This window comes from Cetorhinus maximus, chromosome 8 (assembly GCF_964194155.1).
Source record: "Cetorhinus maximus chromosome 8, sCetMax3.hap1.1, whole genome shotgun sequence".
Classification (NCBI taxonomy): Eukaryota; Metazoa; Chordata; class Chondrichthyes; order Lamniformes; family Cetorhinidae; genus Cetorhinus; species Cetorhinus maximus.
In genome coordinates, this window is record NC_135886.1 from 115,605,698 (window position 1) to 115,622,266 (window position 16,569).

Sequence of the window (16,569 nt, forward strand, 5' to 3'; positions counted from 1 at the left end):
CCATCCTGACTTGGAACTATATCATCATTCCTTCACTGTTGCTGGGTTATTTTTCGCAAGGGCAATTGGGAATGGGAAACAAATACTGGCCTTACCAGTTACACACACATCCCATGAAAGAATACTATAATGTAGACACTGAAAATTCAAAAATAAATTTCCACCCATTCAGCTGCATTCATTGATTTCAGCTAGGTGAATGGTGGGATTCCACACAGGCCCATTTCCCCGAGCGAACACAGTATCAACAAAACAAAAATCATTCAGGGCTCACGTTCCAGCTTGCTATCCATGGTGGAAAGAGTGCAATGTATGGGCATTGAGGGCAGTATCCATCTTGGTCGTGATGTTCCAGCATTTGAGTAACAAATAAATGTGCACTTTCTAGGCCAACAATACACTATTCGGATCCCAGCAAGTGTGAAACTGTACCACAGTATAAATTAGATGCAGAGTATTCCAGAAAGAGGTGAGGGTGAGCAGGGGGAAGAAAGGTCAAACACAGCGATTAGCACCTTAAACTTTTGAGAGGGTAACAGCACTGCATTTGGTCTCACTAAACCGTTCAGACTTGAAAGGTCTCAGGTCCGACTGCTAGTCTGTGCTGCGTTAGCTGATTCTAGTTTAGACAGAGTAGTTAGAACTGGCTTCCAAGGCTCCAAGCCAAGTTATTATTAAAAATAGAGAGGTCACTCGACTGTCATACAGTAAATCTTGCTCAAAAAAACACATGCATGGACATTGGTTAAAGAGCAGAAAAAACTGGGCTGAGTTGCGATACATCCCACATGATTGATCCAGGAGGGCTTTCAGAACCAATATTCAAATATGACTGCTGATGATGCCCGAGGGCTGCTAACACCCATGTAAACACATCAGAACAAGAGGAAGCTTTCAGGAAAGGAGGGAATTCAGTAAATTTCAGTGTAATATATGTTGAAACTAATAACAGACCAAGGCCACAAAGTTAGTAGAAAACGAGCGTAGGAAATTCTACCCGAATTCTCCCCTTCTTCTGTCAAAAACAAAAATTTAAGTTTATAATTAATAGTTAGTATCAGCTGTCACTCAATTGTCAGAACTCTTACCTCTGAGTTAGAAGGCTGTGGGTTCAAGTCCCACCCTAGGACCTGAGCTCAAAAATTAAGGCTGACACTTCAGTGCAAGAATTGAGGGAGTGCTGCCCTGTTGGAAGCTACTAAGTGCATCCTTTGACATGATTAACCACATCTTCCTTCTCTAACACTTCTTTCCTGTCGTCCAGCTGGGCAGGACTGCTCTCACTTGCTTCCATGTAATTATAATCAGAGTATCACATGGAATGGCTTTTTATCCTGCTCCTGCACCATCACCTCTAGTGGCCCCGAAGGATCTATCCTTGGCATCCACTTATTTTTCATCTACATGCTGGTCATCGGCAACATCATCCAAAATCATAGCATTAGTTTGCATACGTATACTGACAACACTCAGCTCTTTCTCGCAACCACCTCTCTCAACTCCTCCACTGTTGCTAAATTATGAGACTGCTTATCCGACATCAAGTCCTGGATATGCAGAAATTTGCTCCAATTAAATAGAGAAAATTGAAACCGCTTTTTTCACTCCAAACTCTGTTCCCTAGGTACCGATTCCATCCCTCACCCTGAAAGTAGTTTGAGATTAAGCCAGTCTGTTCACAACCTTGGTGTCATATTTGACCCAGAAAAGCTCTGGCGATCACTTATTCACACCAGCACTAAGACGACCAATTTCCACCTCCGTAACATCGCTGAATTTGACCCATCTCAGCTCATCTGCTGCTGAAACCCTCATCCATGGCTTTGTTACTTCAAGACTTGACTATTTCAACACACTCCTAGTGTTCTCCCACATTATACCCTTCGTAAACTTGAAATCATCAAAACTCTGCTGCCTATGTCTTAACTCGTACCAAGCCCTGTTCACCAATCATCCTATGCTCACTGGCCTACAATTGGTACTGGTCAAACAACAACTTGATTTTAAAATTCGCATCCTTGTTTTTCAAATCCCCCTCCATGGGCTTTCCCCTCATATATTTGTAATCTCCTCCAGCTCCACAATTCTCCAAGATGTCTGCGCTCATCTAATGCTGGTCCCTTGAGCATCTCGATTTTAATCGCTACACCAATGGTGGACATGCCTTCAGTTACCTAGGCCTTAAATCTGGAATACCCTACCTACACCTCTCTAGCTCACTTTCTTCCTTTAAGACACTCCTTAAAACTTTCTTCTATCACCAAGTTTATGTTCATCTGACCTAATATTGCCTTGTGAGGCTTGCCGTCATACTTCGTCTTATAATTCTCCTGTGAAGCATCTTTGGGCATTTCATTACTTTAAAATTACTATATAATTACAAGTCGTTGCTGTTGTTCCCGTGTCTAAACTTTACTACTTCTCTACAGTCTAGTTGCACCTACTCTTTTTCTCTAACAAACCGTCCAACTCAATCTTGTTACATGCTCCTTTTTTTGGGCTTCAAAATCACCATCATGGTTATCAAGGAGGAAAATAACTTAAAATTTAATCTTCAGTAAATATCAAAGTCAAACTTCAAGTAGTATTTGTGCGACAAATCTTTGATTTTTTTGGGGGGGGGAGGGGTGTGACAGTATTGAATTGGGAAAATTAGTTCACCCTCATTCTTTCAATGTGATATTTCATTCGCAAACTATAATCTATACCTTAAATTGAACTCAGCAACTGCATTCCTCCTCAGCTAAAGCAGATACCACAACTACTCAAAACATAACACTTGCTTATTTATTCATCAATCTGCGCTGAATCACAAACTTCTCCAAATATCTATACTGAGTGTTGATACCCTGATCAAGTACTAAAAATATCCTCATCCCTACTTACTATCTTGACAATTCTACATATGCTGAACAAGTCAATCAGTTCAAGCTTTGCAGCACTGGACACACAGTGGCTCCAATGATATCTTGACAGCAATGCAGAACAAAGCCCAAAAGACAAGGCCCCAGGCTTGAATTCTGCTCTGTTCTGAGTTAACTGATCTCAGTCCAGGCAAATGTGTTACAGCTGGTATCAATGCCTCTGGGGTCAAGAGAGGGAAAAGGTCAGTCAGTCTCATTGGAATGGAACTCGAGGTACACACGCCTCACCTTTCAATTAGGCATTTTACAGCCTTCTGGACTCAACATCCAGTTCAACAATTTCATATCATAACTAGTGCTCTCTTCTTCAGACACCATTATCCAATTTGTCATTTAAATTACTCCTGCCTTCCATCCTATCACAGGCCTTTCCTCCTGTTCTTTCCTTCCTTCTGCTCCACCCTTTGCCTGTCCTCTGTACTTGCTATAAACCTCATTGCTTATTTTTTACCCCAGTTATGATGAAATGCCACAGATCTGAAATGTTAACTCTTTCTCTCTCGATGGGTGCAGCCAGACCTGAACATTTCCAGCAATTTTTGTTCGTTTCAGATTTCTAGCAGCCACAGAATTTCACCTTGAAATTAGAGCTAAGCTGATTGAGTGGTCAGGAAGAAATTCTTCAATCAAAAGATAATGAAAAGCTGGAACTCTCTCTCTCAAAAGGCTATGGAAGCTAGGTGAATTGAAAACAAAAATCTCAAGCTCAGTTTTGAATTCGTGTAAGGGTACTAAGGGATATGAAACCAAGCAAGCAAATGGAGTTACCATACAAATGAGCCATGACCTATAAAAATGGTGGAGCAGGCTCAAGAGGCTGAATGGTCGACTCCTTTTCTTTTGCTCTTCAGCTATGCTTTCAGTTGAAGAGAGGAGGGCAGAAAAGCAGGAGAAAAAGTTCTACAGCGTATCTTACTGTACTTAGATAATGTACTACACTGTATCATCATGTCATCTACAATGGTGCTTTTCATTTGTTCAGCAGGACATCATGATTGTTATTACCAGATGATTTCAGCATAAACAATACTGCAGGGAATACCACCAGCTGGGAACAGGTGTTGCCTGTGAGCTTTCTTTGGTCTCACTGGACAGGTAAGAGCCTACAACAGCTTTGTATTTGTACTAGTCATTTGTATTTAGTTATTTGCTTGTTACTATCATTAAACTCCACAGCTGACAAAAATTTGGAATGAAGAATTTGAAAAATATCAATCCCCTTTTGTCAGTCGCAAGAAAAAACAGCAAACATGGCTCACATTTCTGCCTCTCAATGCGTTAGAAATAGTAATAATCCACACAAGCTTTATCAGTTGAAGATAAATGGAAATAAATATGTGCACACTATGTTGATCAATAACAAAGCATTAGCACATACTTCCATCACAGCTCTAAATATTTCTGCAATGCTATTACAATGAAAGCTGTTTACAGAAAAAATAAAACAAAAGCTGTCATGATAATTACATCACAAGACTTCCAACAATTAGGTCGATGTCTTCCCACATTACAATGATCCTGGAGGAGGGTACATCACGTTCAGACCAAATCTAAATTAAGCTGCTCTCATCAGTTCACATGCTACAGTTAAATTTAGATCTGTGATTAGTTCAGAGCAGATCCATATTAATCGTTTAAACAGATTGTGGGGAATAGTGGCTGTGTACACGAGTAATTCTGACCAATGTTAAATAAACATACATTTCCAGACTGAGACCAGTTGACCAGATATATCACAAATCATTAAGCAATTTGGCATGAAGCCACAGAACACAATCACTCAAATGGAGACTTGAAAGAGCTTTGACAAGATACTGAGGTTGCCGACACCAGTATGATGCCAACAGAATGGAAACAAAATTTAACAGAATGGAGTTTAAAAAAAACGGACATGCAACAGGGTTGGCAAGACACTCAACCAAATCTACAACGAGCCATTTCTGTCAAAATCAAAACTGCCCTCACAAACTGTATGTTTAGCAAAAGGCATACAAGAAGTTGCCTACATTTTCTTCGTCCCCACCCCCTCAACCCTACAGCATGACCTTGCTCCATCCAACTTGTTACTTTCTCCATCTCTATACCAGAAGCTTAAACCCTCAATCCTTTCAGTATTTGTTTACTTTGTATCTATTTCCTTTCCTGCTCCAACAGTGCCAGTGTGTCTACTCAACGTACCTTAAAAAGCAGAATTCTCCGTTAAGACGCTCCACTTTTCTACATCTCTCCAACTCTAAAAGCCTTGGCAAAATCAACTTTGACCACGTCACCTGTTATCTCAAGCAACTCTTCTTCAAACTTTTGCAATGTCCAGTTCCATGTCAGTCACCATAAAACATGCAAGTTGTTCTTCTATAGTTCTAACTCCAGTGCAGGTTTTAAAGGGCGACCGTGGTTTAAAAAATACATTTGTTTATAACTGAGTTCTAGCACACAAAATTATTAATTTTCTCTTCAAGGAACTGAGGCCTGCTTCTCTTCTGCCAATTGTGTATTTTAAAAAAAGGTAAAAACTTTTAAACAACATTAATTGGTTATAATAAAAGCACTTGCATCTTTGGAAATTTCTCAAAAAATGTTACTGCCTATACTGCAATTCAAGGATCATTCGGGTAGTCACTCTGTTAAAATGTTTTACCCACAGAAACCTAAACTAATCTCATCCTATCATTTCATGAGTCAGTCCAAACAAGATACACATTGTTGCATGCACTCTAATTTAATCATTTATGCCCTGTTTCTACAGAAGACTGACATTATTGTGATAACAGGACAGACAATGGAATCTAATTTTCAGCTGGGCAACGGACATTATTGGCTGAGAAATTTAATCCGATAGCTGGGGTTCACTTGTACCACTTCCTGTTCAACTGCGAGTTCAGCTTCTTTCAGAATAATATGCTGTCGTCATTTTGAATGAGCACTGGCTTGGACTCTTGGTAACCATTCCAATGTTCAATTAGAATGTCTCACTGCAAAACTAAACTGCTTCACATACCCTATGTATCATTTTACCTAAATACGTATGACAATTTGGATTCTTTAGAACAAAATTAAGTATTGAAATAACTATTCTTTTTTAAACAATGGTTTTATACAAAAGCAACAGTTGAACATTAAGTGTTTGAAAAATTGCAGTATATGCAGCATAGGTCAATATTTATGATAAATTATGCAATTTCGCCATAACACAAATAGCTACAATTTCACTGTATTAACACACTGACCACAACAAAGTACAATTCACTGTATTAACAGTCATTCTGCTGATATTCAAAAAGACATGCCATCTTTATAAACTGTGCATGCAACAGTTACAAACAATTTTGGACGCAATGTTAGTTTACACACATGAACTTGAACAGCAGGCTCTAACCAAGGACTGGAATTTACACAAACTAACTACACGAGGGTGTTACCACAGCACAAATTGTTGTGATGACCTGGACCAGAAGTCCACTATTTAAATCCCTGAGAGGATATTTCAGTTATAAACTACAACGAAGATAGCTGTCGTCAACAGGATGCTCGTTTGCAAGCTAAAATGTAGAACAACTGAATTTGTTTAAAAGCTCTGGTGGCTTTCGTTTCATTCAAAGAACAATGTACTGAGAATAAACACGTCCAGATACACGAAGATGAAAGCAGCCACGTATTTGTTTTTATGAGTAAATTGTGGAATAGTGAATGTCTGGATGAAAACGCACACGCGACAAAAGTCGAAGTTGGAAAAATAATTTACATAGGATCAGAAGCTTACTCCCGACAGCGTTATTTTAAACCATTTTAGTAAATAGCAAATAACATTTAAAAGTGTAAAAGTCAAAACTCCCTGCGAACGTCAACAGTTTATCCAAAGCTTGGAACAAAAACACAAAAAAAATTCAGCCAATTTATATTCCTCGACTTACGTTCCAACATTTTTGCTTTACAAAAATAAAGACAAATCGCCGATTAACAAGAAGCCGAGTTGCAGGACTTCCCACGAAATCTACCAGATTAGGCATAAACAGGGTGTGGCTAAAATTGCAGGGTGATTTATGGGGATCTGTTTACTGTGAATATTTTTTTTTGAAAACCGAAATCATCCTTGAGCACAAAACGTCAAAAGGGGTGGCAAATCTATGGAGTTTTTAAAAAAGTGCTAAGAAGCGACTTCTGCCGGCAAAGATCATTAAAAGTGAAATGAAGCCCCTTAAACTTAATAATGTCTCCCCCCCCCTCCACCGCTAAGAGTGTTTACAACAGTGTCACATGGACCCGGACATGACTACAGCCATTCTTACTCGCTAAGAGGATTATTTAAACCCTTTTAAAACACAAAATAAAACTCAGTAAGAACAATATAAAGCGTTTTACTTGACTAAGTCAGGGGAGGGGAGGAGGGGGGGGTGCTACTTTGGCCGAGATCGCGAAAAAGAAGAACGAGCAGCTTTTATTTTCTCTTATTTCCGATAAGGAAGTGATTCTACAGAGAGAGAAAAAAAAATGTTGGTCCAAAAAAGATCGTCGTCGGCAATAAAAGCAGAGAGTCCGCTCCCCTTTCCTTATTTAAAAAAAAAACCACAGGTGGGGATGGAGAAGGGGGGGAGGGGGGGGGAGGGGGGGGGGGAGCCGAGGCGTTTTGCCAAAAAAAAAGATTTAAAAAATTTTTTTTTTTTTTTAAAAATAAAAATAAAAAAAAGTGGCGCCAAAAAGTCTTACTTTCTCCAGCGCTGTCGCCAAAGCCGAATATTGTTTCACCCCCCCCCCCCCCAGTTTAAAAAAAAGAAAAAGCGACTCTTCGACATTTTGAGTGTGTGTGTGTGTGTGGAGGAGTTTTTTCCTCTCGCTTGTTTGTAAATTGGGTGGGAGCCGGGAGTTGGGACGGGAGGAGGCCGAGAGGTTGGAACACTTTAATCAGCCTGGGGGGGACACGGGGAGGAGGAGGAGGAGGGGGTCAAAAGAGAGAGAGAGGGAGAATTTTCTCTCTTCTTCTCTCGATCTTTCTAACTAGGCCCGAATTGCGAATTTTAAAAACAAACCCGGGCCCCGGGCCCCGGGCCCCGGCCTCCATTTTGCTGAAATCTCTCTCCCACAAACAGGCCCTCGGAAAAAAAACACACACACCACCCAGGGGAGAAACACACCAACACCCCCCCCCCCCTTACAAAATACACATACCGCAACTTTACCCCCTCCCTCCCTCCCTCTTCCAGAACATTCTTCACGTTTTGCCCCCCGAGAGAAAAAAAAATCTCTTCCTTACCTTTTTTTTATATATAAATTATTTTTTTGCCCTCTCTCCACAACTGTTGTATTCCGGTTTTTCCCCCTCCCCCTCTCGATATTTTATTAATATCCACGGTTCGGGAAGCTGAGGCTGATTTTCTTTTTTTTCCAAATTTTTTTTTTCCCCCCCCCTCCCCCTTCTCTCACTCACTCACTCACTCACAAGCCCTCACCGGATAAAGTGCTTGGTTTTTTTTTTATTTTTAATTTTTTTTTCTCTCTCTCTGGCAAACGGCAGTTTATGTCGTTGCGCTCACTCCGACTGAAGGTGAAGCTGCCATCTGGCGGACAAAGGGCAAGCGGAGTGGGGGGAGGGGGAGGGGGGAGGCGCTGCGCCCTCTATCGGGCAACGCCGGGCCTTCCGGCTAGCGGGCTCCCCCTGTCGGCCGGCGGCTGCCGGTGGCGCCGCGTGTTCTCTCCTCACCCGGTATCCGCACCCCCCTCCCCCCTCAATCGACAGCCCACCCCGTCACAACCAATCCAGCGCTCCCCTCCCCCCCACCCCACCCCAACAACCCCCCTGCCGGTCGGAGGTCGCCACTGCTCCCGTCGACACAATTCCTTCTCGGCATCGAACTGCGCGACGACAACTGCGCAGAGAGACCCGGAAACAGGCTCCATCTGCAGAAAGAACGTGTATTGTTTCGTACGTCCTCACCATTGTGTCGGTGTTGCTCCATGTCAGTGTTGCTTCACGTGTTTTCGTAATGTGTCAACTAGCGTCAGCTTCAGTTGTAATTTTGCTAAAAGTATTATGCATTCACTAAAGAAATATACGTACGCATATTAAATAATTTGATAACGTTGCATTGAAAAGCCTAATCCCATCCGTAATAAGGTGCCCAGGGACATCTTCTGTTGGGAATTAACGGGGGGGGGGGGAAAAAAACACTGCAGTGAAATGACGCTTAAAAATTGTTAAATTTCCCAACTTCTTCCAGTTATTACGAAAGATCTGGGTTTTTTTCTCCCCACGGCTGCTACATAACGTGTTGGGTATTTCCAGCATTTTCTGTTTATCATTGACAATGAACTCCAGGAGGAGCTTGCAAACAGTTCAAGTTAACGAATAACACTCAGTCCACCCTCCACAACACGGAATGATATGGCTGATTTATTTTTCCAAATTACTGGAATAGTAATACCAAAGAAGATATTTCTAGAACTTGGCAGAAAAAGAAAGCTCATGACAGTCACAAAACGTTTGATACTGTAGAAAGCCTAGAGGAGTGTAGAAAGTACAGGGGTGAAATAAAAATGGAAATTAGGAAAGCAAAGAGAGGATACGAAAAAATATCGGAAGGTAAAATCAAAGAAAATCCTAAGATGTTTTACCAGTACATTAAGAGCAAGAGAATAACTAAGGAAAAGATAGGGCTAGGGTTAACTAAGGAAAAGGTAGGGCCTATCAGAGATGTACATGGTAACTTGTAGATTGATGCAGAAGATGTGGGCAGGGTTCTCAATGAGTACTTTGTCCCTGTCTTCACTAAGGAGATGGATAATGCAGACATTCTAGTTGAGGAGGAGTGTGAAATATTAGATACAATAAGCATAGTGAGAGAGGAAGTACTGAGGTACTGGCATCCTTGAAGGTGGACAAATCACCAGGGCCAAATGGATTGTATCCCAGGCTGTTGAAGGAAGCCAGGGAGGAGATAGCGGATGCTCTGAGGATCATTTTCCAATCCTCACTAGATACAGGCAAAGTCCCAAAGATTTGGAGGTCTGCGAATTTTACACCATTATTTAAAAAGGGTGTGAGGGGGATAGGTCAGAAAATTGTAGGCCGGTCAGTCTGACTTCGGTGATGGGCAAATTATTGGAATCAATTCAGATATGCTGGCATTTAGAAAGGCTCGGATTGATCAGGGATGGTCAGCATGGTTTTGTTAGGGGAAGATTGTGTCTTATTAATCTAATAGAATTGTTTGAGGAAGTAACAAGGAGGATTGATGAGGGTAGTGTAGTGGATGTTGTCTACATGGATTTCAGTAAGGCATTTGAGAAGATCCCACATAGCAGACTGGTCAGACAGTGAGACCCCATGGGATACAGAGGAAGGTGGCAGTTTGGATCCAAAATTGGCTCAGTGACAGGAAACAAAGGGTAATGGTCGTTGGGTGTTGCTGCCAATGGAAAACGGTTTCCAGTGGTGTCCTACAGGGCTCCGTGTTAAATGTGGGAGGCATGATTGGGAAATTTGCAGATGACGCAAAAATTGGCCGTGTAGTTAGTAGTGAAGAGGATAGCTGTCAACTCCAGAATGATATCAATGGTTTGGTTGAGTGGGCGGAGAAGTGGCAAATAGAAGTCAACCTAGAGGTAATGCATTTTCAGAGGGCAAACAAAGCAAGGGAATGCTCAATAAATGGGAAGCTATTGAAAGGGGTTGAGGAAGTGAGAGAACTTGGAGTGCAAGTCCACACTTGAAGGAGGCAGGACAGGTGGACAAGGTGATCAAGAAAGCATATGCAATGCTTTGCCTTATTGGGTGAGGTATAGAATACAAAAGCAGGGTTGTAATGATAGAACTGTATAAATGCTGGTTAGGCCACAGCTGGAATTTTGTGCACTGTTCTGGTCACCACATTACAGGAAGGACATAATTGCTCTGGAGAGAGTTCAGAGATTTACAAGAATACTGTCAGGTCTTGAAAATTGCAGCTATAAGGAGAGATTGGATAGGCTAGGGGTTGTTTTCCTTAGAACAGAGGATGCTAAGGGGTGACCTAATTGAGGTGTACAAAATTATGAGGGGCCTAAATAGGGTAGACAGGAAATACTTGTTTCCCCTAGCTGAGGGGTCAATTACCAGGAGGCATAGATTTAAGGTGATTGGTAGAAGGATTAGAGGGGACATGAGGAAAAACGTTTTCACCAAGAGAGTGGTGAGCGTCTGGAATTCACTGCCTAAGTTAACGGTTGAGGTTGAAATGCTCAACTCATTTACAAGGTACCTGGATCTACATCTGAAGTGCTGTAACCTGCAAGCTATGAACCAGGCATTGGAAAGTGGGATTAAAATGAGTTGATAGTTTCTTTTTTCCCTTTTTGGCCAGTGGAGACATGATGGGCTGAATGGCCTCTTTCTGCACTGTAACTTTTCTATGGTTCTATAGTGTCATCTGCAAACTTAGAAATTGTGTTTATCATTCCAAAGTCTAAATTGTTAATATAAATCCCCATGGTATTACCATCACTAAATTCCCCACCATCAACAACTGAGCTAGCACAATTGACCAGAAACAATTGGACCAGCTGTCTAAATACTTTGGCTGCAAGAGCAGATCAGAAGCTGGGAATTCTGCAGCTAGTATTCTCACCTTCTCACTTCCCAAAGCCTGTCAGACATCTACAAGACACATGTTAGGAATGTGATGAGATATTTCCCACTTGCCTGGATCAGTGTAATGCCAACAACACTTAAGAATGTCGACACCAACCAGGGCAAAGCAGCCCACTTGATTGGCAGCCCATCCATTATCTCAAGCTTTTTAGTCCCTCCACTACTGGTGTCCTGTATCTTCAGTGTGTACCGTTCTCCATATACACTGCACCAACTCGCCAAGGCTTCTTTGACTGCAGCTTCCAAACCTGTGACTCCTACCTCTGGAAGAACAAAGGCAGTAAGTGCTTCGGAACACCAAGACCGACAAGTTCCCCTCCATCCTGGTTTGTAACTATATAATTGTTCCTTTATGGTTGCTGGGTCAAAATCCTGGAACTCTCCGCCTAACAGCATTGTGGGAGTATCATCACCAAGTGGACTGCAGCAGTTTAAGAAGGTAGCTAATCACTTCAAGGGCAATTAGGGATGGACAATAAATGCTGGCCTTGTCAACAACACCCAATGAATTTTTTAAATTGTGAACAACAGTGATCCCTGCACTTCTCCTTGTGGATCCCATTTCCGATCTTCTGTCACTCTGAATAACTATCCAAACTCTTTGCTTTGTGTCTTTTCAGCCAACAAACTATTCATTTTTACACTTGTCCTCTTACTCTGCATGCTCTGACTGTATACATTTATCTATTAGGTGATGAGTTTGCAAAGGCCTTTTGAAAAACTAAATATATTACATCTACGACATTACTCTTACCTACTCCCTCTGTTACTTCTTCAAAGAATTCAATGAGGTTTGTCAAGAAAGACTTTTCCTTTTGAAATCCAAATTGTCTATTCACTATAATATTTTTGGTGCTAGATTATTTTTATTTTCTCCTTTATTAAGGATTCCATTATTTTTCCTACTACTGATGTCAAGCTGACTAACCTTAGCGTGAAGAATCCGTTTTTGAAAAATCTGAAGGACATTGAATTTTGGACATTCTCCCTCCTGAGTTATTTTTAAAAGTCTGCGAGATTAATTCGGTGCTGTGAAAATGCAATTCTTCAAGAAATCATAGGTCAAGATAGATGTCCAGTGGGGAACTCCTGGAGAGGAAAGAGATACTTTGTATATTTACGTTTACAAAACTGCTGTTGCCAAGCTAAAGACTCTTGCTGATTGGTTAAAAACACCTGGCCTAAGAGAAGTATTCTTTGAACATTTTAGACTTTCAGTCAGAGATGCAGGCTACAAGAAAAAGACTCTTTCCCTCTCTCTGCCCCACCTTTGTGTTCAACCTTCGTCAGAAATATCTCATCTGTTTTATTTTGAAAGTCTGCAAAGTTGTGATAAGTAAGAGTCATCAAGGACCGTTTCACCAAAAAAGCTGCCTGAAAGAACTTCCAGATCTATTGTGACAAGAATTCTGTTAGATCAACAGCATCGAGATCTCTTCGAATTTTACCTTTTTAAAAGAAATGTTCCCATACTCCAGTCTCTTCAGGGGACTGTGTTTGTTTTGTCCTGTTTTGTCTTTGTGTGTGAGTGTATGGGGGTTTGAATATCTTTTTTAAAAGGGGAAAATCGTTACACATCTCACCTACAACTTGTATGTTAACCAGTTTATTAGCTTGGTTTTTTAAAAAGTAGTCAACAAAGGATGCTACCCTGATTGCCTTTGAATGTCCCCATCTGGAAACTGATGAAAAAGCTATATTGTTCAGATTAGTTTGACTGTGATATCTTCCGTAGTCAAATAGCCTAGAGGCTTTGTCTTTGTTACAATCTTTGTTACAAACTTTTCTTGTTACATTTTCACTTGTATTTTCTTCTGTTTATTCACAGGGAGCCAAGAGACAAAATACATGTCATATTATCTGAAAATAGTGTATCCAGCCTCTGTGACGTGTACCAGTACAGCTCAGCAATTTTACTTATGGCTCAGCTGATAAAGCTGGTAATAATGTGAGGCAATCGGACAACATGTTATGTTAAATGCAATTTTTGTGTTGATTTACTGGTCTTAGCTGGTTGGCAGCAGGGATGCTACAATTGGTCTCTATCCTGGACTGGGCAGAATATAAGCCACGTAAAGAATGCACACTTCAGTGAAGTATCAAAGGTTGTTAGTGTGCATGGAATCATATTTAAGCAGGCGCCGACACCAACATTAAGCTGAGAAAATTGGCAAAACTCATTTTCCATCTGGGGAGAGGAGGTGATATTTGCCTATAGAAACTCCCTTTATGCTGTTAGCTTGCACACAGGAGTGTTTGAAGAATCCCAAATAGTGACAGAACTGTAATGCTTTCATTATTATCTCACAAGGGACACTTGAAGCAGAGTGGAGCGAGACGCAGCTACTCTATTGCAGCTGGATTCCACACCCCAGGTAGAATGTAATACAATACATTAATGCACTTTAACCTCTTTCTACAAGATACCTGGAAGAGGAGTAACAGTTACTTCATTGCATATCATTTCCGCAATTAATAGAAAAATTAAACATTTCACAGAAGTCTACTCAGAAATTTGAGAAAAAAACTTCTTTAAAGTAACTATAGCCAAAAGGAAGTTCAGACTTTTCTACCTCAGTTGCATTCCAAGAATAAAAAATCAGAATGAATGCTACTTCTTTAAAGACGTATTCAACATAAATAGGACAGGGAATGATGTCATGGCATTGTTTATGTGTTTTCCTATTGTCCGTGATCAAAGTAATTTTATGCATGAGGTTAGCGTGTATTCTTAGCCTCTGATTGCTGTGTCCCAATTTAAATATTTTCCAGCAGCAAGCTTTTGTGAATTAAAAAAAGAGGATTATTTATTATCACATACTTGCCCCGGAGATTTAAACGTGACGTCTCACACACTCTATCATACACGCAAAGATTAGATACAGATGAAGAAAAAAAAATACAGTTACTATCTGGTACAATTTCAATCTCTAATGTAGCTGATCCATAATTTATTAGATGAATTGATGCTTTAGCTGGACCGGTGGTATTGTAAAGCAAAGAATCCTCAGTAAGCTGCAAGGACCTTGTAGTTGAATTGCCAGGAGGTTTGCTCTTAGCTAAACTTGAAGGTGGAACAGGTTAGAGAAGAATTCTTCTTCCATTTTCAAGATACAGTGTTTTACCTTGGCTGCATAGGTGGCTAGCAGCTGGTTCAATGGCTTTTCAGATGGTGTCTCTCATGGTGTTTCCGATCTGAACAGTTTTTTTAATTCTTTCACGGGATGTGGCCATTGCTGGCTAGGCCAGCATTTATTGCCGATCCCTAATTGCTCTTGAGAAGGCTACCTTCTTGAACCGCCACAGTCCATGTGATGTAGGTACACCCATAGTGCTATTAGGGAGGGAGTTCCAGGATTTTGACCCAGCGACAGTGAAGGGACAGCGATATAGTTCCATGTCAGGATGGTGCGTGGCTTGGAGGGAACTTGCAGGTGGTCATGTTCCCATGCATCTGCTGCCCTTGCCCTTCCCGGTGGTAGAGGTTGCAGGTTTGGAAGGTGCTGTCAAAGGAACCTTGGTGAGATGTTGTTATTTTTGAAAGAACATGTAGCCAGCCTAGCTGTCTTAATCACGTGACCAGTTATGAATCCAAAATCCTTCTTCCAGTAAAGGTAGTGGGTTGGGCTGATACACATTCTGTATTGCAGCCTTTCACACGTTAAGAGTTTTGAGACAGCCATGGTTTTGTAATTGAATGACCCATTCAATTTATATTACCCTTTTGAATGTCCTCTGGAAAAATACATTCAGTCAACAACAGTCTGGACAGTCCCTATGTCCTCTGGAGACAGGGGAGTGTTTCAGTCCACAAGACAATCAGGTGATTCTCAGGTGACCGCTTTTTTGCAGCCTTGTGTTTAATGTCTTTTTAAGATATAATTTTAAAATTTCGTAATATCCTCATGCCTGTACTGGGGATGACAGTGAGAATGTGGCTCGGAGTGCAACAGAGGATGTTAACTGATTTGTTAAACTTTACAAGAAGAAACATACCCGCAAAATTAGTTTTTAGACAGGGTCACATTATGAAATTCATATGCTGAGCATTTAAAGCCTTCTTACACATGGTTAATTTTATTTTGCAACTTTTCTTCTACTGAAGCAATCACACTTGCTTGGGTACAACTTCATGAGCACCATGTGGAACCTCTCTAAAGTGGCCACCTATAATACATGAATGTGATGAGTGAGTAATGACAGGTTAAACAAAATGTAGACCATCGGTGCTCAGCATAACCTGGTTCTCACCAGATGCTGATGCACACACATTTTCTCCTCTCTCAGCCATAGTTACTGCCTGAGCCTTTTTAATGTATGGCTCAGTAGGTCATCAGGTGATGTGTTTAACCATTTAGCCAATTGGGCAATTCCATATTTGCCATCCTAGGACACTGTTGCATTCTGAGATCTCCTTTTTATAAAAACAAATGAACAGCTGTTGGCACAATTGTTCTCAGCACCCTTCCTTACAAAAGAGAGAGGGGAAATTTCCATGTTTCCTGCATCGTGATCATTGTCCACTGGCACTCACTGAAAATGCAAATTTGTGGATGTGAGACAGCATAGGATTCAACTACACTGTACACAATGGATGTATGCAGAACGAAACTAAGAGCATAGCCTTTTTTTTCTCAATATAGCAATAAAACTGTCAACATTTTAGAAAATTGGATGAAGAATCTGCATCAGTGTATCCAGGATAATGTTGAAAATATGAAAATCCAAGATAAAACAATCATACACAGGTACATACAGATAGATATCTTTGTAAAATGAATCTTCAACATGACACTACCAATTATCAATACAAGGATATTTTAAAATCATTCAGAAAATTGAATAGCAGAGCAGGCTCGAGGGACCGAATAACCTACTCCTGCTCCTTGTTCGTATGTTTAGGATAACCCAATGATGCAGTGAGCTTATCCAGTGAGAAACTGGTCTGTTCGAGTTAGCTGTTCTCAGTGAGTTACAGTAGGGATCTGAAGATGGCCACAGTGCCCTTGGTTAGAGAGTTCCACT

At 40.9% G+C, this 16,569-nt stretch overlaps 1 protein-coding gene and 1 long non-coding RNA gene across 6 annotated transcripts in view; one reads left to right on the forward strand and one right to left on the reverse strand.

Annotated features, from left to right (window-relative positions):
• stag2b (STAG2 cohesin complex component b) overlaps positions 1-7,156 on the reverse strand; it is a 164,991-nt gene extending 157,835 nt beyond the window's left edge. For 3 of the 5 annotated variants that reach the window (XM_078547460.1, XM_078547459.1, XM_078547458.1), the window contains exon 1: positions 6,836-7,156. The gene's annotated coding sequence lies outside the window, so the exon portion shown is untranslated. The remainder of the gene's footprint in view (positions 1-6,835) is intronic. The other 2 variants (XM_078547461.1, XM_078547462.1) reach the window with 2 other exon arrangements.
• Positions 7,157-8,754: 1,598 nt separating this feature from the next.
• Positions 8,755-14,058, forward strand: LOC144683327 (uncharacterized). The gene is made up of 3 exons (XR_013577236.1): positions 8,755-8,875; positions 12,236-12,339; positions 12,431-14,058. It is a non-coding gene; the product is annotated as an uncharacterized LOC144683327 (long non-coding RNA).
• The last annotated feature ends 2,511 nt before the right edge of the window (positions 14,059-16,569 follow it).